This window comes from Puma concolor, chromosome B2, assembly GCF_028749965.1.
Source record: "Puma concolor isolate L17-30 chromosome B2, mPumCon1.1.hap2, whole genome shotgun sequence".
NCBI classification, from domain to species: Eukaryota; Metazoa; Chordata; class Mammalia; order Carnivora; family Felidae; genus Puma; species Puma concolor.
The window spans coordinates 65,871,838-65,895,494 of NC_141671.1; the positions used below are offsets into that span (position 1 = coordinate 65,871,838).

The 23,657-nt window shown below is 38.0% G+C and overlaps 1 long non-coding RNA gene across 4 annotated transcripts in view; it reads right to left on the reverse strand.

Annotated features, from left to right (window-relative positions):
• LOC147581022 (uncharacterized) overlaps positions 1–23,657 on the reverse strand; it is a 79,790-nt gene that overhangs the window by 36,418 nt on the left and 19,715 nt on the right. For 2 of the 4 annotated variants that reach the window (XR_015251321.1, XR_015251322.1), the window contains exon 3: positions 19,869–19,967. This is a non-coding gene — a long non-coding RNA (uncharacterized LOC147581022). Of the gene's footprint in view, positions 1–18,811; positions 19,968–23,657 lie in introns of those variants that run through there. The other 2 variants (XR_015251319.1, XR_015251320.1) reach the window with 1 other exon arrangement.

The following is a 23,657-nucleotide window of genomic DNA, read 5'->3' on the forward strand; positions in this document are numbered from 1 at the left end:
AGTGTAACTTAGCCATCAATACCATCCTTCAAAGCACTATTACTTTAGCTGGGCAGACAAAGAACGTAGGATCATGGAGGGTCTATACCCCAGTGCCTGCACATGGTTCATAAGCAGTGAAACACTCGTGAAGACAGGTTTTCCCACTGCCTTAGTCCACATTTTTGTTGCTGTTTCCATTTGGTTGCTTTTTTGGTGGAGGAGAGGTTGTTTCATTTAGTCTTGCTTTGCTTTGACTCTTTTTCACTATTATGTGATGATGGATCTTGTTTTCTTGTAACTTTCTATTTGATCACTTGTGTTCTTTATTGATCTACTCTTTGCCCTCAACTGGACTTCCAGGCACTGGGCGTGGGAAGGACACTGGAAATAGCAATTCTCAACATACGCTCTGCACAGCACTGGGCTTATAAGTAGGCACCCTAAAAATGGCTCCTTGACCAAATAAAGTCTTGACAAAATGGCTCCTTGACAAAATAAAGTCTTACAGTAAAGATAATATTTCCAATTGCGTTTAATATAGTAGTTTCCAAAACTCTTTGACCAGATAGCCATTTTATTGGAAAATAACTTTAATACTGAGACTAGTTCTAAGGGGCGAATTTTGGGAATAAGGCAATGGAGATTAGGAATAAGAAAGTCATTTGTCTCCCTTCTCAGAGGGTTCAAGATAGAGAAGTTGAAGGTTTTCTCATGAAAATAAGTTTATTAAAATAGTGAAGAAACAGAAAGAATTTTCTCATTACTCTATTCAAGCTGCTGAAAATCTTTGCAATCCAAGGCAGAAAAGTGAGTAATGATGCTGTGTTTGTCAGGATGACAGATCAAGCATTAAATTTAGAATTTGAATTGAAAAGCTGCTTGTGTAGAATACAGGGCAGCCTCAGAAATGAACCTTGAAATTCTGTCATGCAGACTGGTCCTGTGGCACAGTGACAGGGCCTTGGCTGAGCACTAGCCTTTGCCTCTTCACCTCTCACCCCAGTCCAAACTATATGTATTGCCATAAGAACCACGTTTCCATGTTCAGAAATGCAAGAACCAAGAAATAAATGAAAACATGAAAGGGTGGTGAGCCTCACCTCGTTGTTGCACATCTTCAGGAAGAGCTTGAAATGATTTTTTTACAAAGGAAGCCGCCATCTTACACCACTTCTCACCAACCCCAACCAACAATGTTAGAAATTACAACAGTGGGCTGAGGTCCCACCCCATAATTCCACCTCAGATCTGAGACATTGCTGTGGACACCAGGTGGTGACTGATGACCACAAACCCAACTTTGCTCCTGATAATCTTCATTCCCAGTGTTGCAATTAAATTATTGAGTGAATGGTTTCATTAATTTAACTTAATGATTAATATAGTTATTATCTAAGAGGATTTTTTGTGCTTTGAAAGGAATACTCACCATCATTTTTATTTAATGTCCAACATATTAAACTTACACCCAATTACCAAAACTATGAAAATTAAATTTTGTTAAACAGTTAAACATTGATTAAAGTCTTAATTAAAGTCTCTCAAATGATGTGAACATAATTATAAATTTACTATGATTAATTCTTTTGAATATTTTTACACTCCAAAAACAACAAAATGTGCACAAAACCAATGAGTGTAAAATTTACTTTTATACTTACCACTGATTTTGTAAGAATTAAGACCCTGGGTTTATTATTTCTCAGTATTTCTCCATCATTTTATATTTTTCTCATTATTATTTATATACCTTCTTTTATTACATATTTTTGAAACCTAACCTACTTTCCCTTCCTTCAGTTAATGCCTCAGATTAGTTGAGATTCCAGGACTTGGGTAACCAGCCAAATAATTCGTGGTGGAGATTGAAGAATCTGCCTCTCCAAAGTGAGTTGCATGTGAACTAGTAGTCATCTGTCTGAGCTTTTTTCTTGTTTTGCTTGTTTTTATTCTTAAACTTGATTTTTTAGGTGACTAAGACTTTATTTTTTTATTATTTTTTTAATATGAAATTTATTGTCAAATTGGTTTCCATACAACACCCAGTGCTCATCCCAAAATGTGCCCTCCTCAATACCCATCACCCACCCTCCCCTCCCTCCAATCCCCCATCAACCCTCATTTTGTTCTCAGTTTTTAAGAGTCTCTTATGTTTTGGCTCCCTCCCTCTCTAACCTCTTTTTTTTTTCTTCCCCTCTCCCATGGACTTCTGTTAAGTTTCTCAGGATCCACATAAGAGTGAAAACATATGGTATCTGTCTTTCTCTGTATGGCTTATTTCACTTAGCATAACACTCTCCAGTTCCATCCATGTTGCTACGGGAGGCCATATTTCATTCTTTCTCAATGCCACGTAGTATTCCATTGTGTGTATAAACCACAATTTCTTTATCCATTCGTCAGTTGATGGACATTTAGGCTCTTTCCATAATTTGGCTATTGTTGAGAGTGCTGCTATTGGGGTACAAGTGCCCCTATGCATCAGCACTCCTGTATCCCTTGGGTAAATTCCTAGCAGTGCTATTGCTGGGTCATTGGGTAGGTCTATCTTTATTTTTTGAGGAAGGTCCACACTGTTTTCCAGAGTGGCTGTACCAATTTGTATTCCCACCAACAGTGCAAGAGGGTTGCTGTTTCTCCACATCCTCTCCAGCATCTATAGTCTCCTGATTTGTTCATTTTAGCCACTCTGACTGGTGTGAGGTGATACCTGAGTGTGGTTTTGATTTGTATTTCCCTGATGAGGAGCGACATTGAGCATCTTTTCATGTGCCTGTTGGCCATCTGGATGTCTTCTTTAGAGAAGTGTCTATTCATGTTTTCTGCCCGTTTCTACACTGGATTATTTGTTTTTCAGGTGTGGAGTTTAGTGAGTTCTTTATAGATTTTGGATACTAGCCCTTTGTCCGATATGTCATTTGAAAATATCTTTTCCTATTCCGTTGGTTGCCTTTTAGTTTTGTTGATTGTTTCCTTTGCTGTGCAGAGATTTTTATCTTCATGAAGTCCCAATAGTTCATTTTTGCTTTTAATTCCCTTGCCTTTGGAGGTGTGTCAAGTAAGAAATTGCTGCGGCTGAGGTCAGAGAGATTTTTTCGTGCTTTCTCCTCTAGGGTTTTGATGGTTTCCTGTCTCACATTCAGGTCCTTTATCCATTTTGAGTTTGTTTTTGTGAGTGGTGTAAGAAAGTGGTCTAGTTTCATCCTTCTACATGTTGCTGTCCGGTTCTCCCAGCACCATTTGTTAAAGAGACTGTCTTTTTTCCATTGGATATTCTTTCCTGCTATGTCAAAGATTAGTTGGCCATATGTTTGTGGGTCTAGTTCTGGGGTTTCTATTCTATTCCATTGGTCTATGTGTCTGTTTTTGTGCCAATACCATGCTGTCTTGATGATGACAGCTTTGTAGTAGAGGCTGAGGTCTGGGATTGTGATGCCTCCTGCTTTGGTCTTCTTCAAAATTACTTTGACTATTCGGACCTTTTGTGGTTCCATACAAATGTTAGGATTGCTTGTTCTAGCTTTGAGAAGAATGCTGGTGCAATTTTGATTGGGATTGCATTGAATGTATAGATAGCTTTGGGTAGTATTGACATTTTAACAATATTTATTCTTCCAATCCATGAGCACGGAATGTTTTTCCATTTCTTTATATCTTCTTTAACTTCCTTCATAAGCTCTCTATAGTTTTTAGCATACAGATCTTTTACATCTTTGGTTAGGTTTATTCCTAGGTATATTATGCTTCTTGGTGCAATTGTGAATGGGATCAGTTTCTTTATTTGTTTTTCTGTTGCTTCATTATTAGTGTATAAGAATGCAACCGATTTCTGTACATTGATTTTGTATCCTGCAACTTTGCTGAATTCATGTATCAGTTCTAGCAGACTTTTGGTGGAGTCAGTCGGATTTTCCATGTATAATATCATGTCATCTGCAAAAAGTGAAAGCTTGACTTCATCTTTGCCAATTTTGATGCCTTTGATTTCCTTTTGTTGTCTGATTGCTGATGCTAGCACTTCCAACACTATGTTAAACAACAGTGGTGGGAGTGGACATCCCTGTCGTGTTCCTGATCTCAGGGAAAAAGCTCTCAGTTTTTCCCCATTGAGGATGATATTAGCTGTGGGCTTTTCATAAATGGCTTTTATGATGCTTAAGTATGTTCCTTCTATCCTGACTTTCTCGAGGGTTTTTTATTAAGAAAGCATGCTGAATTTTGTCAAATGCTTTTTCTGTATCGGTTGACAGTATAATATGGTTCTTATCTTTTCTTTTATTAATGTGATGTATCACATTGATTGATTTGCGAATGTTGAACCAGCTCTGCAGCCCAGGAATGAATCCCACTTGATCATGGTGAATAATTCTTTTTATATGCTGTTGAATTCAATTTGCTAGTATGTTATTGAGAATTTTTGCATCCATATTCATAAGGGATATTGGCCTGTAGTTCTCTTTTTTTGCTGGGTCTCTGTCTGGTTTAGGGATCAAAGTCATGCTGGCTTCATAGAATGAGTCTGGAAGTTTTCCTTCCCTTTCTATTTTTTGGAATAGCTTGAGAAGGATAGGTATTATTTCTGCTTTAAATGTCGGGTAGAATTCCCCTAGGAAGCCATCTGGTCCTGGACTCTTATTTGTTGGGAGATTTTTGATAACTGATTCAATTTCGTTGCTGGTTATGGGTCTGTTCAAGCTTTATATTTCTTCCTGTTTGAGTTTTGGAAGTGTGTGGGTGTTTAGGAATTTGTCCATTTCTTCCAGGTTGTCCAGTTTGTTGGCATATAATTTTTCATAGTATTCCCTGATAATTGCTTGTATTTCTGAGGGATTGGTTGTAATAATTCCATTTTCATTCATGATTTTATCTGTTTGGGTCATCTCCCTTTTCTTTTTGAGAAGCCTGGCTAGAGGTTTATCAATTTTGTTTATTTTTTTCAAAAAGCCAACTCTTGGTTACATTGATCTGCTCTACCGTTTTTTTAGATTCTATATTGTTTATTTCTGCTCTCATCTTTATTATTTCTCTTCTTCTGCTAGGTTTGGGGTGTCTTTGCTCTTCTACTTCTATTTCTTTTAGGTGTGCTGTTAGATTTTGTACTGGGGATTTTTCTTGTTTCTTGAGATAGGCCTGGATGGCAATGTATTTTCCTCTCAGGACTGCCTTCGCTGCATCCCAGAGCATTTGGATTGTTGTATTTTCATTTTCATTTGTTTCCATATAATTTTTAATTTCTTCTCTAATTTCCTGGTTGACCCATTCATTCTTTAGCAAGGTGTTCTTTAACCTCCATGCTTTTGGAGGTTTTCCAGACTTTTTCCTGTGGTTGATTTCAAGCTTCATAGCATTGTGGTCTGAAAGTGTGCATGGTATGATCTTAATTCTTTTATACTTATGAAGGGCTGTTTTGTGACTCAGTATGTGATCTGTCTTGGAGAATGTTCCATGTGCACTCGAGAAGAAAGGATATTCTGTTGCTTTGGGATGCAGAGTTCTAAATATATCTGTCAAGTCCATCTGATCCAATGTATCATTCAGGGCCATTGTTTCTTTATTGATTCTGTGTCTAGATGATCTATCCATTGTTGTAAGGGGAGTATTAAAGTCCCCTGCAATTACCACATTCTTATCAATAAGGTTGCTTATGTTTGTGATGAATTGTGTTATATATTTGAGGGCTTCTGTATTTGGTGCATAGACATTTATAATTATTAGGTCTTCCTGATATATAGACCCTGTAATTATTATATAATGCCCTTCTTCATCTATTGTTACAGCCTTTAATTTAAAGTCTAGTTTGTCTGATATAAGTATGGCTACTGCAGCTTTCTTTTGACTTCCAGTAGCATGGTAGATAGTTCTCCATCCCCTCACTTTCAATCTGAAGGTGTCCTCAGGTCTAAAATGAGTCTCTTGTAGACAGCAAGTAGATGGGTCTTGTTTTTTTATCCATTCTGATACCCTATGTCTTTTGGTTGGAGCATTTAGTCCATTTACATTCAGTGTTATTATAGAAAGATACGGGTTTAGAGTCATTGTGATGTCTGTAGGTTTCATGCTTGTAGTGATGTCTCTGGTACTTTGTCTCAGATGATCCTCCTTAGGATCTCTTGTAGGGCTGGTTTAGTGGTGATGAATTCCTTCAGTTTTTGTTTGTTTGGGAAGACCTTTATCTCTTCTTCTATTCTAAATGACAGACTTGCTGGATAAAGGATTCTCGGCTGCATATTTTTTCTGTTCATCACATTGAAGATTTCCTGCCATTCCTTTCTGGCCTGCCAAGTTTCAGTAGAGAGATCCATCACAAGTCTTATTGGTCTCCCTTTATATATTAGAGCATGTTCATCCCTAGCTGCTTTCAGAATTTTCTCTTTATCCTTGTATTTTGCCAGTTTGACTATGGTATGTCGTGCAGAAGATCGATTCAAGTTATGTCTGAAGGGAGTTCCCTGTGCCTCTTGGATTTCAATGCCTTTTTCCTTCCCCAGATCAGGGAAGTTCTCAGCTATGATTTCTTCCAGTACACCTCAGCACCTTTCCATCTCTCTTCCTCCTCTGTAATCCCAATTATGCATATATTATTGTGTTTAATTGTGTCACTTAGTTTTCTAATTCTCCCCTCATGCTCCTGGATTTTTTTATCTCTCTTTTTCTCAGCTTCCTCTTTTTCCATAATTATCTTCTAATTCACCTATTCTCTCCTCTGCCTCTTCAATCCAAGCTGTGGTCACCTCCATTTCATTTTGCAGCTCATTTATAGCATTTTTTAGCTCCTCCTGACTGTTTCTTTGTTCCTTGATCGCTGTAGTAATAGATTCTCTGCTGTCCTCTATACTTTTTTCAAGCCCAGTGATTAATTTTATGACTATTACTTTAAATTCATTTTATGCTACATTGCTTAAATCGTTTTTGATCAGTTTGTTAACTGTCACTACTTCTTGGAGTTTCTTTTGAGGAGAATTCTTCCGTTTTGTCATTTTGGATAGTCCGTGGAGTGGCGTCGAACTGCAGGGCTCTTCCTCTGTGCTGTCTGGGGTAACTTGCATTGGTGGGTGTGGCCGCAGTCAGACCTGATGTCTGGGGCCACAGTCAGACCGCTGGGGCCACAGTCAGACTGGTGTGTACCTTATCTTCCCCTCTCCCAGGGGCAGGACTCACTGTGGAGTGGTGTGGCCTCTGTGTGGGCTCCTTGCACACTGCCAGGCTGGTGGTGCTGCTTTGATGGGATCTGGCATATTAGCCGGGTTGGATCTGCAAGGTGGATGGGGGTGGGAGGGGCAGACTCAGCTTGCTTTGCCTTCGGTGGTCCGCTTCTGGAGGGGCCCTGTGGCACTGGGAGGGAGGCAGACCTGTCGGAGGAATGGATCCACAGAAGCACATCATTGGGTGTTTGCATGGTGCAAGCAAGTTCCGTGATGGGAACTGGTTCCCTTTGGGATTTTGGCTGGAGGATGGGCGAGGGACATTGTGCTGGTGAGTGCCTTTGTTCCCTGCCAAACTGAGCTCTGTCCTGTGGGGCTCAACAACTCTCCCTCCTGTTGTCCTCTAGCCCTCCCGCTCTCGGAGCAGAGCTGTTGATTTATAACATTCCAGATGTTAAGTCCCGCTGGCTGTCAGAACACACTCTGTCAGGTCCCTCCATTTTTGCAAGCCAGACTCAGGGGCTCTGCCTTGCCGAGTGGGCTGGCTGTCTCTCCACTGCCCCAGCTCCCTCCCACCAGTCTGTGTAGCACGCACCGCCTATCTGCCCTTCCTACCCTCTTCCGTGGGCTTCTCGTCTACGCTTGGCTCCAGGAAATCCATTTTGCTAGTCTTCTGGTGGTTTTCTGGGTTATTTAGGCAGATGTGGGTGGAATCTAAGTGGCCAGCAGGACGTGGTGAGCCCAGCATCCTTCTCTGCCACCATCTTCCTTCTCTCTCTAGGTGACTAAGACATTAAAAAAAAATATTTTTTCATGTTTATTTACTTTTGAGAGGGAGAGACTGAGAGAGAGAGCAGGGGGAGGTGCCTAGAGAGGGAGACACAGAATCTGAAACAGGCTCTAGGATCTGTGCTGTCAACACAGAGCCCAACGCCAGGCTGGAACTCACGAACTGCAAGATCATGACTGAAGCTGAAGTTAGACGCCTGACCGATTGAGCCACCCAGGTGCCCTATGTTACTACGACTTTTTAAGTTCATGCTTTCACCTACATTTTTTTGTAACCTGGCATCTTAACTCCTTTCTATGTATTTTGAATTCTTGCATGATCAATGCAACTCATCTCATTATAATTTATCTCATCATGCTGTATAGACCTGGTTTGTTAGCATTATCAGAAAATCACATATATATTATGTCATATTATTAGAGGCATCATTGAAGTCTCATCTTCCACAATATAAGGCATAGAGTTTTTCCTATTATTGATTTATATATGTCTTGTTAGTTAATCCATTACCTTAATACCACCAAGGTTTATTCTTGGGTAGTTACATGACAACCCCCCTTCTGATACATGCAAAACTCCATTCTACCTGGTTGTTCAGTATACTCACCAGCACTAGAAATTCTTGGTCCTGTGCCTGAATTTCCCATGTCTATTTGGCTCACTCACTTCCTACTTATACAAAATATAAATGCATACCTAGATAGGCTAGGAAGATGGCAGAGTAAGAGGACCCTAAATTAACCTCGTTCCATGGATACAAATAGATAGCATTCATGTCCACATAAATAATCAGAAAAGGACACAAAGACTTGTAGAACAAATTCCACAACTACAGGTAGAGAAGATGTCACATGGAAGAGGGTAGGAAGGGTAGGTAGGGAGTGGGAGGGAGTTGCAGGCCTGGAGAAGGGCAAGAAACATATTATCACACTGGGGAGCTCCCAGTGTGACTTTGAAGAGATGAGGGGTCGAATATTGTGAATTCTTACAACCAGAGGGACATGTAGCCTGGAATCTGCAGGCTTAACTCTGGGAAAGCCCAGAGGGTAATAGGAAGCTGAGTCCTGCCCTTCAAGAGCACAGCAAACAGCCTACAGAGATAAACTATAGAAGCAGGGGTTTGAACAAATGCCTCCGGCATATTCGAGGGAGAGCCATTTACTCACTCCCAGCATGCTCAGAGAGAGATTCCTCTAAGGAGCTGGCAGGCACCATTTCCCTCCTGACCCCCAGCATAAACACACAGCCACCTGTGGGAACCAGCACAGTGCAGGCGTTCACTATTGAACTTACTTATACCAAGCCTCATCCCTCTACACACCCAGCATTGACAGATGTGCCATTTCCAGTCATGCTTGCCTCAGTCCCTGCACTGTGGATCCCCTCCTCAGAAGACCTGCATAAACCTTGCCAACATGGCATCTACCCACACACACGTTTTGTGGGGCCTTGGTCCTGGAGGCAGCAGTGGTGCCAGGCACTACAGAAGCCTGAGGCACACTTTGTTAAAATTGCATGCCCCACATGGCCATGGTCCTGGAGGCAGTGGCAGTGGCAGGTCTCATTTCAGAAGCAGACCAGTGGGCACCTTGTTAAAACCATGTGCCCCACTGTGGCTGGAGACCAAACATTGCCCACAACAGGCAAAGAGAATCTCTGCAGACAACCGGACTGAAGGAAAAAGATGCTGGCACATACAACACGCATAGCAGACATCCCCTGAAACACCAGGTTCTGGGGATCAGGGGACACTGCACAGCAGGGCACTACAAGACCTCTTCTTCATAAAGCCATTACTTTCAAGAGCAGGAGATGTGGTTGACTTTCCTAATACACAGAAATAGATTTTTTTAAAAGTTAGACAAAATGAGGAAAGAGAGGAATATGTCCCAAATGAAAGAACAGGAACCACAAAAAGAGATCTAAGTATCTTGGATATAAATAATGTGGCTGATAGAGAATTTAAAGTTGGGGTGCTTACTGGCTCAGTCAGTTAAGCATCCAACTCTTGATTTTGGCTCAGGTCACAATCTCATGGTTAATCAGATGGAGCCCTACATTAGCCTCTGCACTAACAGTGCAGAGTCTGCTTGGGATTCTTTCTCTGCCTCTGTCTCTGCCCCTCTGCCACTTGCATGTTCTCTCTCTCTCTCTTTCTCTCTCAAAATAAATTAATAAACACTTAAGAAATAAATTAATGGTCATAAAGGTATTCACTGGACTTGAGAAAAGAATGGAGGACATCAGTGAGATCCTTTAAAAAGAAATAATAAAGAGCCAATCAGGGATAAAGAGCAAAATAATTGAATGTAAAAATACACTAGATGGAATACATAACAGGGTAGAGGAAGCAGAGGAACAAATTAGCAACCTGGAAGACAGAGTAATGGAAAATGATCAAGCTGAGCAGGTGAGAGAAAAAAAATTATGCGTAATCTGAATAGATTTAGGAAACTCAACAACTCCATCAAGCATAACAACATTTGGATTATAGGGATCCCAGAAGTGGAAGAGAAAGAAAAGGGTGTAGAAAACTTATTTGAAGTAATAAAAGCTGAAAGCTTCCCAAATCTGGGGAAAGAAGCAGACAACCCAATCCAGAAGGTACAGAAAGCTCTCAACAAAATCAACACAAGGGGGTCCACACCAAAACACATAGTAATTAAAATGGTAAAAAGTAGTGATAAAGAGATAATTTTTAAAGTAGTAAGAGAAAGACAGTTACATACAGGGGAAACCACATAAAACTGTCAGCTGATTTTTCATTAGAAAATTTGCAGGCCAAAAGGTAGTAGCATGATATATTCAAAGTGCAGAAAGGAAAAAATCTGCAGCCAAGAATACTCTGTCCAGCAAGGCTATAATTCAGAATAGAAGGAGAGAGAAAGAGTTTCTCAGACAAACAAAAGTTAAAGGAATTCATGACCACTAAACCAGTGCTACAAGAAATGTTAAAGGCAACTCTATGAGTGAAAAGGAAAGATCATGAGTAAGAGTATGAAAAATAGGAAACATAAAAACAGTAAAAATAAAAATATCTATAAAAATCTGTCAATGGATTCACAAAATAAAAGGATGTAGATGGTGACACCATGTACCTAAAATGTGGGGAAGGGAAGAGTAAAGAATGGGTTCAAACTTAAGTGACCATTGATTTAATATAGACTGCTACATGTATAATCTGTTATATATAAACCTAATGATAATCACCAACAAAGGATATGCAATATTCTTTGCAACATATGCAAAGAATAAAGAGAAAGGAATCTAAGTATATCACAAGAGAAAGTCAGCAAATGGTGAAAGAGAGCAAGAGAAGAAAGGATCGGAGAAAAACTACAAATACATTCACAAGTAACAAAATGGCAATAAATGCATAGCTATCAATAATTACTCTGAATATAAATGAATTAAATGTTCCAATCAAAAGACATAGGGTGAGAGAATGGATAAAAAAATAAGACCCATCTATATACTGCCTACAAGAGACCTATATCAGACCTAAAGACACATGAAGATTGAAAATGAGAGGATGGAGAAAAATTTATCATGCAAACAGATGTCAAAAAAAAAAAAAGCTGAAGTAGCAATATTTATTTTGGACAAAATATACTTTTTTTAAAAAACTTTAAACATTTTTATTTATTTTTGAGAGACAGAAAGAGACAGAGGGTGAGCTTGGGAGGGGCAGAGAGAAAGGGAGATGCAGAATCCAAAGCAGGCTCCAGGCTCTGAACTGTCAGCACAGAGCCCGATGCAGGGCTCAAAACCACAAACCATGAGATCATGACCTGAGCCAAAGTTGGATGTTTAACCAACTGAGCCACCCAAGCATCCCAGGACAAAGTATACTTTAAAACAAGACTGTAACAAGAGACAAGAAGGACACTATATAATAATAAAGGAGACAAAACCCAACAAAAAGATATAACAGTTGTAAACATTTATGCACCCAACATGAAAGCACCCAAATATATAAAGCAGCTAATCACAAACATAAAGGAAGTAATTGATAGTAAAACAATAATAATAGGAGACTTTAACACCCCACTCACATCAATGGACAGATCATCCAAACAGAAAATGAACAAGGAAACAGTGGCTTTGAGAGATGCACTGGACCAGATGGATCTAACAGATACATTCAGAACATTCCATCCTAAAATACAGGAATACATATTCTGTTCAAGTGCACATAGAACATTTTCCAGAATAGATTACATATTAGGCCGCAAAACAAGTCTCACAAATTCAGAAAGATCAAGTCATACCATGCATTTTTTGACCACACACTATGAAACTAGGAGTCAATTACAAGAAAAAATCTGGAAAGATAAAAAATACATGGAGGTTAAATAACATGCTACTAAGCAATGAATAGGTCAACCAAAAAATCAAAGAGGAAATAAAAATACATACAGAAAAATGAAAATGAAAACACAATGGTCCAAAATGTATGTAATGGAGCAAAAGTGATTCTAAGAGAGTTTACAGCAATATAGGTCTCATTCAAGAAGCAAGAAAAATCTCAAGTAAACAACCTAACCTTAGACTCCTAAAGGAGTTAAAAAAAAAAAAAAGAACAAACAGAACCCAAAACCAGCAGAACTTTGGAAACCATAAAGATTTGAGCAGAAATAAATGATATAGAAACTAAAAAAATAATAGAATATCAATGAAACCAGAAGCTGGTTCTTTGAAAAGATCAACAAAGTTGATAAACCTCTACCCAGACTCTTTCTTTTCTTTTCCACTTCATTTTTAATTTAAATTCTAGTTAGTTAATATATATGGTAAAATTCATTCAGGTGTAGAATTTAGTGATTCATCACTTACATGTAACACCCAGTGCTCATCACAAGTGCCCCCCTTAATACCTATCACCCATTTAGCCCATCCTCTGCCCACCTCCCTCCATCAACCCTCAGTTCTCTATAGTTAAAAGACTCTTATGGTTTGCTTCCCTCTTTTTTTTTCCTGTCCTCATAAACCTCTATACAGACTTTTAAAAACAAAGAAAGAGAGGACTCAAAATAAATACAATAACGAATGAAAGAGGAGAAATAACAACTGGCACCACAGAAATATGAACAATTGTAAGAGAATATCATAAGAAAAAGTATATGCCAACAAAGTGGAGAAGAAATGGATAAATTCCTAGAAATATACAGCCACCAAAACTGAATCAGGAAGAAAAAGAAAACTTGAAGAGAGTAATTACCAGCAATGAAATTTAATCAGTAATCAAAAAACTCAAAAAACAAAAGTCCAGGACTAGATAGCTTCACAAGGGAATTCTAACACATGCTGAAAGAAGAGTTAATACTTATTCTTTTCAAACTATTCCAAAAAATAAAGGAGGAAGGAGAGCTTCCAAATTCAATCTATGAGGCCAGCGTTACCCTGATATCAACATCAGATAAAGATACCACAGAAAAAGAGAACTACAGGTCAGTATCCCTAATGAACATAGATGCAAAAATCCTCAGCAAAATATTGCAAACTGAACCCAACAACACATTTAAAAAATCATTTACTATGTTTCAGTGGGATTTATTCCCAGGATGCAAGGGTGGTTCAGTATTCACAAATCAATATGATACATAACATCAATAGGAGGAAGGATAAAAAACATGATCATTTCAATAGATGCGGAAAAAGCACTTGACAAAGTACAACATCCATTCATGATAAAAAACCCTCAACCAATTTGTTTAGAGGGAACATACCTCAACATAATAAAGGCTAGATATGCAAAACTCATAGCTAACATCATACTCAATGGTGAACAATTGAGAGCTTTTCCCATAAGGTCAAGAACAAGACAAAGATGTCAACTCCCAACACTTTTATTCAACATAGTACTAGAACTCCTAGCCACAGCAATCAGACAACAAAAAGAAATAAAAGGCATCCAAGTTTGTAAGAAAGAAGCAAAACTTTCACTGTGTACAGATGACAAAATAGTATATACAGAAAACCTGAAAGACTCCACCAAAAAATTACTAGGACTGATACATTAATTCAGTAGGATAGCAGGATACAAAATCAATAAACAGAAATTCATTGCATTTCTATACACTAATGATGAAGAATCAGAAAAAGAAATTAAGAAAACAGTCCCATTTATAATTGCACCAAAATAATAAAATACATAAGAAATTTATGCAAAGAGGTGAACAACCTGTATTCTGAAAACCAGAAAACTCTGATGAGAGAAATTGAAAATGATACAAAGAAATTGAAAGACATTCCATGCTCATAGGTTGGAAGAACAAATATTGCTAAAATGTTATACTACCCATAGCAATCTATAAATTTAATGCAATTCCTATCAAAATACCAGCAGCATTTTTCAATTTTTTTAATGTTTATTTATTTTCTTGAGATATAGAGAAAGAGCATGAGCAGGGGCGGGGCAGAGAGAGAGAAAGAGGGAGACACAGAATCCAAAGCAGGCTCCAGGCTCCGAGTTGTGAGCACAGAGCACGACGCGGGGCTGGAACTCACAAACCGTGAGGTCATGACCTGAGCCAAAGTCGGACGTTTAACTGACTGAGCCACCCATGTGCCCCCAACAGCATTTTTCAAAGATCTAGAGTAAATAATCCTAAAATTTGTATGGAAGCACAAAAGACCCCAAGTAGCCAAAGCAATTTTGAAGAAGAAAAACAAAACTGGAGGCATCGCAATTCTAGACTTTAACTTATTTTTTTCAGACTTTAACTTATGATACAGAGCCATAGTAATCAAAATGGTATGGTACTGGCAATAAAAATAGATCTATAGATCAATAGAACAGAATATAAAACCCAGAAATAAATTCATGATTATACGGTCAATTAATCATCAACAAAGATGGTAAGAATATGCAATAGGAGAAGTCTCTTCAACAAATGTTGCTGGGAAAACTGGGCAGCTACATGCAAAAAATAGGAACCTTCATTCACAGTTGGTAGGAATGCAAACTGCTGCAGCCACTATGGAAGACAATATGGAGAGCTCCTCAAAAAATTAAAAATAGAAATAGCCTTCAATCCCAAATAAGTTATTTATCCAAAGAATACAAAAACACTAATTTGAAAGGATGCATGTACCCCTATGTTTATTGCAATATTATTTACAATAACCAAATCATGGAAACAACCTAAGTGTTCATCAATAGATGAACGGATAAAGAAGCAGTATACATATGTATATATGTGTGTGTCTGTATAATATATGTATATGTGTGTGTGTGTACATGCAAACACACACACACACAGGAACATTTTTTAGCCATAAAAAAGAATCAAATCCTGCCATTTGCAACAACATGGATGAATCTAGAGAGTATAATGCTAAGTGAAATAAGCCAGTCAGAGAAAGACAAATACCATATGATTTCACTCATATGTGGAATTTAAGAAACAAAACAAATGAACAGGGTGGGGTGGGGGGAAGACAAACCAAAAAACAGACTCTTAAGTGTAGAGAACAGATGGTTACCAGAGAGAAGGTCAGTGGGGGAATGGTAAAACATGGGTGAAGGGGATTAAGAGTATACTTATCTTCATGAGCCTTGAGTAATATATGGAATTGTTAAATGACTATTGTACACTCAAACAAATATAACACTGTATGTTACCTACAGTGGAATTAAGAGAAAGAAAAGAAAAGAAAAGAAAAGAAAAGAAAAGAAAAGAAAAAGAAAGAAAGAGAAAGAGAGAGAGAGAGAAAGAGAAAGAAAGAAAGAAAGAAAGAAAGAAAGAAAGAAAGAAAGAAAGAAAAGAAAGAAAGAAAGAAAGAAAGAAAGGAAATGGCTTGTAATGGCCACTTGTTTGATGTGTACCATGTACAAGATGCTTTGCAAACGGTATCTCACTTAATAGTTTCATAACCATCCTGCTTAGAAGATACCATTTGAGCCCCATTTTATGAAAGAGGATACTGAGAAATAAAGTAAATTACCAAAGGAGACATGACCAGTAGGGGATGGTGCCAGGGTTTGCATTCAGTTGTTCAGGCCAAAAGCCTTGCAGTGTTCTTGACAGCTATCCTTCTCACACTCCACACCCAGTCTTTCAATGAATCTTATTTGTTCCACCTTCAAAATATATCCAAAGTATGATTTCTTACCACCTTCATTGCTACCAACCCCAGACCCTGCCACCATCATCTCACACTTGAAGTGTTCCAGTTGTCTTTACAGTGGCCTACAGTGATCTCCTTTTGACTTTCTCTCTTTTTACTTCCCCTTGTCTTCACTTAACTCCTACTATACTGGCTTACTTGGAATTCCTTAGATGTGCCAGGAATGTTTCTATCTTCAGGCAATTGCTCTCACTGTTCCCTTTGCATGGCATGTTTCCCCAACCACCCTCCACCCCCACGCCCAGATATCCACTTGGAAAATCCCTCATCACCTTCAATTCATTGCTCAAATATCCCTTCTCAGTGAGGATTCCCTGACTAGCAAGTTAATATCACACCCTATCCTTCCTCCAGAGCCCCCTCAATTCCTTATATCTTGTTTTATGTTTTCTTTTTCATAGCAGTTATTTGGTTTCTAACAACACTATACAATTTACTTATTTACTGTGTTTAATGACTATTGCCCTGTCTGTGACATTGTGCAGGGATCTTTGTTGTCTTGTTCATTGACATACCATAAGTGTCTAGAACTACTGGGGACACAGGAGGTACTAAGTAAATATTTGTATAATGAATGGTTTATCTGACTGTGAAGCCCATGGTCCTTCCACTGTGTGAACATCATCTCAACAATTGAAAATGCAATAGGTCAGATTATCTATTCAAGGATACCCATTACCCAGAAACCTCTTAAATATATAATGCTAAAGTTTTCCTTCCTAGTTTTGCTTCCATAGCTGATCATTTCCTTTCTGACATATTTTTCCTTTATATAGAGAAAAATCTTTTAATATGTAACGGCCAGTGCTGGCATACCAGGAGCTAGTATTAAGGTGATTTTGTATATCTCTGTTTTCTGTTGAGAGTGATTTTAGAATCCCAGTTTTTAAGGAGAGGAATGCATTTCATGGTATCCTATAAACTACCAATATCTTAGTGCCCATAAATCATTGAAATGTACCAAATTCCCAATATTGTACTCAAGCTAAAGTTTGCTGACACTGAGAAATACCATTACATTTCTTTGTCAAAATTTTTGTCTAGGTTTTCAGTATCATAAATATAGCTATTATGCATACTGATGACTGCTTTGTTTCTAGGGTCATTTCTTTTCTTTGCACATTTTGAAGAGATGAGAAAACTACTAAAACTACTTATTGCTTTAAGCTATAAGAAAGTGGTTGTCTTCTCTAATCAGCCAGTGGCTCATTCAAGCAAAGAGGCAGGGACAAGGGAAGAAGAGGATTTTTCTCCTCCATGTTAAAAGCACTGAAGATCCAACTGATTTGCTCTAGGAAACTACAAGAAGGAGCAGTCGGAAGTTCAAGTAATCTCAACATAGCTAGCAGAAGTTATTCTTCAATTATGTTTTTATTTTTTCTACAGTCTGCTTTGGGGATCAGAGAGGCAAATGTCAGAAAAGCTATTAGGAAATAGTGACAAATATTTAGGTAATTGCTGTAAAATATTTGACACTTCTTTTTTCCTGCCCTATATTCCTTCTTTTGGACAAGAGCATGAAGATGTCAACCATGTTGTCCTTCTTTTCCCACATGTGGTAGACGGATGACATGAGCTCATTAGAGTATTTTCTCCTCCTAGACACAGAGATGGGTCCAGTTGTGGGTATATAATTCTAGTGAAGATAGCATCCATTTGGAAATAGGGGTGTGGCCTTTTCTCTGGAATGCTACTTATAAGGAGGATATATTATTGGAGGTATAGGTGGCCACCCTCTCTGATGAAAGCAGTGTTCCCATTTCGCAAATGCCCTACAACCTAGTTAACAGATTTTACTAGCAAATGGAGAGTCATTCCATAAAATCTGTTTGCCACTTTGCTACTTACTAGTTGTATTATGTGAACAAATATGTAACCTTTCTGAGACTTAGTTTCCTTATATGTAAGTGAAAATTATGATATCTACCTGTAATAATCCCAAAGGCTAATAATATAATAAGACAATATGTATGAACTGCCTCGTCCAGAGTAGACACTCATTAAATGGTAGCTATTTTTATATTATCACTATCACATTACTTTTCCCTTCTATTTTTAGAATCTGGAAGAATGATGTAAAAAGGTGTCCTTATTCAGTCTTTAAGAATAGCAAAGAAAAATAGGACATTGCTAAGTAAGCAGAAAAATCTGTGTCTCTGTTTCATGCCTACATTAGCAATAATGTGAAATAGCTACAAAATTAAGCCTCTTTTATGGTAACTCCATGTTATCTATCTTTCTACCAATGATTTCCTATATTCTTCTGTTTTAAAGATTTTATCTGAATGATAAAACCAGTGAGGTGTATCAGCAGAAGTTATAATGTCCTAAGGGAGAGAATGTTCTTTACTCACATGCACATTCAGCATGCCTTTTCTATAACAGAGCAACCAAGCTTTACTGGGTTAGCTGCACATTTGACTGCAGATACTGCCCCTGAAGCTAGATTTTTACCCACCATGATAATGGCATCTATTTCTGTTGCACCATTGCCATTCAAATATATATATATTTGCACACATAATCAACGGCCTAAAATTCTAAGTATGCAAAGTATGCAGCCAGGAAGGGTGGGAGGATGCTGAAGGAAGATTAAGATGGAAACATGGCATGACTCTGTTTTATCAGCTTTTCTTAGGCAAAGCTCTTTGGGGGTGGTTTTTTTTCTTCCAGTGACTGATTAAATGTTCATGCCTATGGCAATGGGGATCCTTAAAAATAACTGGATATTGTAAAGTACACAGTTTTTCATAACCATGCAGCATAATCTTGAATTAATCTTTTATTTTTCTCATAATAGGTATCAGTACAAAAATAATGTCTTACATCAGCACAATGCTCAAGGCTTTACAAAGTGATTTAATGTGCATTATCTCATTTTATCCTCCTAACAAAATAGTAATGGAGGTAGAGTTTGGATGCATCTCCCATTCTGTGTTAGGATTGTACAGTTTGAAGCTTAACGTGATTACATTGCCAAAGGACACAAAACTAGTAAGTGACATATCTGGGATAGATTTTGGGGCCTAAGTGCAGTGCCATTTGGGCTACACCAGATTTCAAGGGTTGTTTTATTTGTTCAATGCTCATTTGTCTATCTTATTTGTTTTAAAGTTTTGAATTAGAATATCCTCTTTGTATTAAGAAAGTCTTATTTCTTGGATGAATGCAAGAGAACTCCTTTGCTTCCATCCAAGTGAAGGAAGAGAATCAATTTACTTTCCCACCAGATCTGGCTCCTATAAGATACTGGTTTGCCTCATCATCTTTTAATAAGCAGAGAGTGGCTATTTGGGAAGTATCAATAGCTGGCTTATAGCACATTCACTCTACTCCCTTACCAAGTACAGTCCTCATTTAAATTATACATCATAGGGGCAAGAGACTGCACAGCAAATCTAGCACATTCTTGAGGTGTGTGTTTTAGAGCATTTGTGAATTAGAAAATCCTATGAAAGTTTTCCTGCCCTAAATTATTTAAGACTGATAAAATGGGTGAGAGAGAATATGTGCCACATATGCATTACTTCTTTATTAATCTTTTCTTCTTTCTTCTCCTACTGGATAGTGATAAGAACTGGATGAAAAGATACTGTGCTGAACTGGAATGTCTAAAAAAAATTGTCTGAACTAAGGGTGCTGGATTGAAAACAGGAGAAGTACTAATACTTTTTTTAACCAGGTTCTTTTTTTCAGTAAAGGGTCTTCCATTTTGATATCCACCTAAATTCTCCAGCCACAGAATATTATAAGCTGCTCCCCAAGAGTAAATCCAGCCTTTTATTCCAAGACCAAACAGTCCAAAAAGACTACAAACTCACTTTAAACAAGTGAAGGAGTTCCAGTCCATCTCAATTCACTTGAATGTGCTTACTCCAGCTCTGTTATTGTTAACCTGGTTCATGTGGAAATCACAAGTCCTAAAAAAAGAAATGAAAATGCAAGAGATGTGTGAGACTCAGTGAGAAGAGCTAACATTTGCATGATTTAAATTTCAGAAAGGGGGAAGAGAGAGGATGAGGCAGAAGGAATATCTATAGATACAACAACAGTGAATTCTCCAAAGGAAGCACTACCAAATTCAGACAAATTCATGTTATATTAAAATGGCTAAACATTAAAGACAGAGTTGAGAAGAATAAAGGATTAGGGAACCACAGATAAACAGAACTGGTTTCTATTAAGGAACACTGACAGTTCTTAGAGTTGTGGGCCTGAGAGCATATCCTAGGCAGGACTGCATAATTATTATGGACTATGTGCCTCTGTTCCTCTCTTTTTGGAATCCAAGTATCTGGTTGAAGTTATCCTTTCCCTATCACACCAATGTATGTTGCATGTGTGGGCGAAAATAACAACCGTTTAGTTCCCGAATCCTTTGTTTAAGAGGAACTGCTCCCAAAGAGGGGCACTTGAGAAATTTCACCTGTGAAGCCTCATTTGCATCAAAACCTCATAGATCCTGGACTTTGAGCCTTACACAGTAATTGGATGATACTTTGGGGGTTCTTGGAAGGCACTAAGTACATCTTGCATGTGGGAAAGATGTGAATATGTGGAACCAAAAGAAGGACTAGAAGAGATTTTTACAACAATGTTTCCCAATGAATCAAACTTCCCATCATCCACTTCCATTTTCCTCCCAGTTGATTCTGAGATTGACTTTATGGCTTCTGGCCAATGAGGTATCAGCAAACATGATGCCAAGCAGAGGCCCTATGAGAGCTTCTCCACTGCAACTTGCCCTCCTGTAATGCTTTGCTGATGGAGCCCAGGTGGAGACTCGGGGAAAGATTAGTTCAGCAATCCCATCTGCCACAGCTGAGCCCATCCTCAGGTTCCTCACCAGATGAATGCAACCACATAAGTAATGTCAGAACAGACCAGAAGAAGAATCAATCAACTTATAGAATCTTAAGAAAAATTAACTGTTGTGGTTTAAGTCACTAAGTTTTAGGGTGGTTAATCAGCAATATATAACTGAAACAATATGCAGTGAAAAAAAGCTCCCTCAAAAAATTCTCTTAATGGAAGAAATTGTCATAACTTATCAGGAATGATATCTTTTCCAACTATGTCTTAAGCAAAAGGTATCACAAATCTATTTTCATGACTGAAATTTGATAATTGTACAAAATTCTCATGAACTGTGTCAGTTCTGTAGATTTCAGAGATCTTGCCTTTCCATAGCTAGTTACTCTGTCTACTCTAAGAAATCTTAGTTATCACTTATTATGGAATAAGAAAAACTCCTAGAAAATGCTTGACTGTTACCTTGTTTAGATTTTTTTTGTCCCTGCCAATAAAATCACTAGTATGATCCCTGACAGTGGGGTCCAAGGGTAACAATCAAGACTGCTTAGGGGCTCCTGGGTGGTTCAGTTGGTTAAACACTGACTTTTGATTTCAGCTCGGGTCATGATCTCGTGGTTTGTGAGATCAAGGCCCCACATCAGGCTCTGTGCTGACAGCATGGAATCTCCTTGAGATTCTCTCTCTCTCTGCCCTTCCCCCACTCATGCTCTACCTCACTTTCTCAAAATAAATAAATAAGCTTTTTTTAAAAAAGGCTGGTTAGATTAATAAACACTTCTATAAAATGTACGAATGGTATCTCTCTTTTTTTTAAATTTTATTTATTTTGAGAGAGAGAGAGACAGAAGAGATGGAGAGAAGGAGAAAGAGAGAGAAAGAGAGAGAGAGAGAATCCCAAGCAGGCTTTGTGTCAGCAAGGAGCCTGATGTGGAGCTCCATCCCATGTACCGTGAGATCATGACCTGAACTAAAACCAAGAGTCAGACACTTAACCGACTAAGCCACCCAGGCACCCACGGATGGCTTCTCTTTAATAAATTATGGAATTGCATTTATGTAATGTCCCAAACCAATAGCAGGATGCAGATCCAAAGAAAATTATGGCCAAGGAGCAATTAAGATCACTTTAAGACAGTTTGCAGTGTTTTTCAAATAAATTATAATGTTTTCTTTTCAAAAAAAAATAGGTCTTTGCTTAACTTAGGTTCCTTGGATTTTAATGCTTTCTCAGAGTTAGTACCAAATTTATGGTTAGAAAGAACAGTCTTACAACAAATGTAAATCCAACCTTAAATGATATATACAGCTGAATCCTAGTAACTCTTTTTTAATCATATTTTAAAGCAATGTATATAACTCTTAAGTGTTCAATGCATATTCTACTGCTGTAGTCAAGAGAAAGATAAGACTTTCTCTGTATTAAAATGTATGTTCATTGTCTCTGAGAAGAAATTATCTTTAAAAATAATTAGGCTGAGAAAACTTCTGGTTTCAGCTTTGACCTGTAAACAGTTTGGAAGTTATTGTCCATGACCTTAAAAGGTTGGACAGATGAAAATTATGCCTTTCTTGGATCCATCATAAAATTGCAATGGCAGAACATGTAATCTATTTTAAACATAAAGACTAAGATAAAAGGAAAGAGAAGGAAGAAGGTAAAACAAGCTAGTACTCATCAAAAGAGAGATGGAAGAGCTACATTAATATCATACAAAGTAGATTTCAGAACAAGGAAGATCATTAGTGATACTGAGGAGCATCACAAAATTATAATATGAGTCCATTCTCTAAGAAGATATAACAGTTTTAAACTACTATGAACCTAACAGACCATCCAAATACATGAAGCAAATACTAATGCAACTGTAAGGAAAAATGGACGTGTCTACCATTATAGTTGGTAAAACATCTGTAGAAGTATTCAGAAATTAATTAAGTTGTCACTTGGGAGGGGAACTGTGCATCTGGGAATAGATTGGAAGAAGACTTACTTTTATGACATTTTTACCCTTTTTAATTCTGTACCATGTGCATCTATTATGTATTCAAACATGAATACATTAAAAAAATAAAGAAGTCTTTGGAATTAGGCCTAGATTCAAATAGTGTCTCAGTTAATTAGCTAATTACTGCCTTAGTTTTCTCCTCTGTGAAATGTGGACAGTAGTACAACCTTTCCATGATTGGTATGAGGATTGACTGAAATATGTCTCAAGGTGTGAACACAGTGGCAGATACTTGATAAGCCACTAATAACTCCTATTTTTTTGTCTTCAGTATAATTCATTTAAAACTTGACTGTGGTTGTTCACCTTGCAAAGTCTGAGTAAGACCTCTGATATCCATTCTGAAGTTCTCTAGGTTTGGTAATTTCTACAGCATATGGTAATTCCTTTACTTTCTGCCACTCAGGTTCAGTAGCTTAGGAATTTATTCCTATGTCGCCAACTGATGTCACTGCATTAGGCAACTAGAGCACAAATTATTTTGAGTCATCTTAATTCTTTTAATATTTTTAATGTTTATTTTTGAGAGAGAGAGACAGAGACAGAGTGTGAGCAGGAGAGGGTCAGAGAGAGAGGGGGACACAGAATCCAAAGCAGATTTCAGGTTCTGAGCTGTCAGCACAGTGCCCGACTTGAGGCTTGAATGCATGAACTGTGAGATCACGACCTGAGCCTAAATTGGATGTTTAACGAACTGAGCCACCCAGGCTCCCCTGAGTCATCTTAATTCTTGATTGGCTTCATTGCCCCAGTTCACTGAGACCCTATTGCCTCTGCAACCTGCCTGGC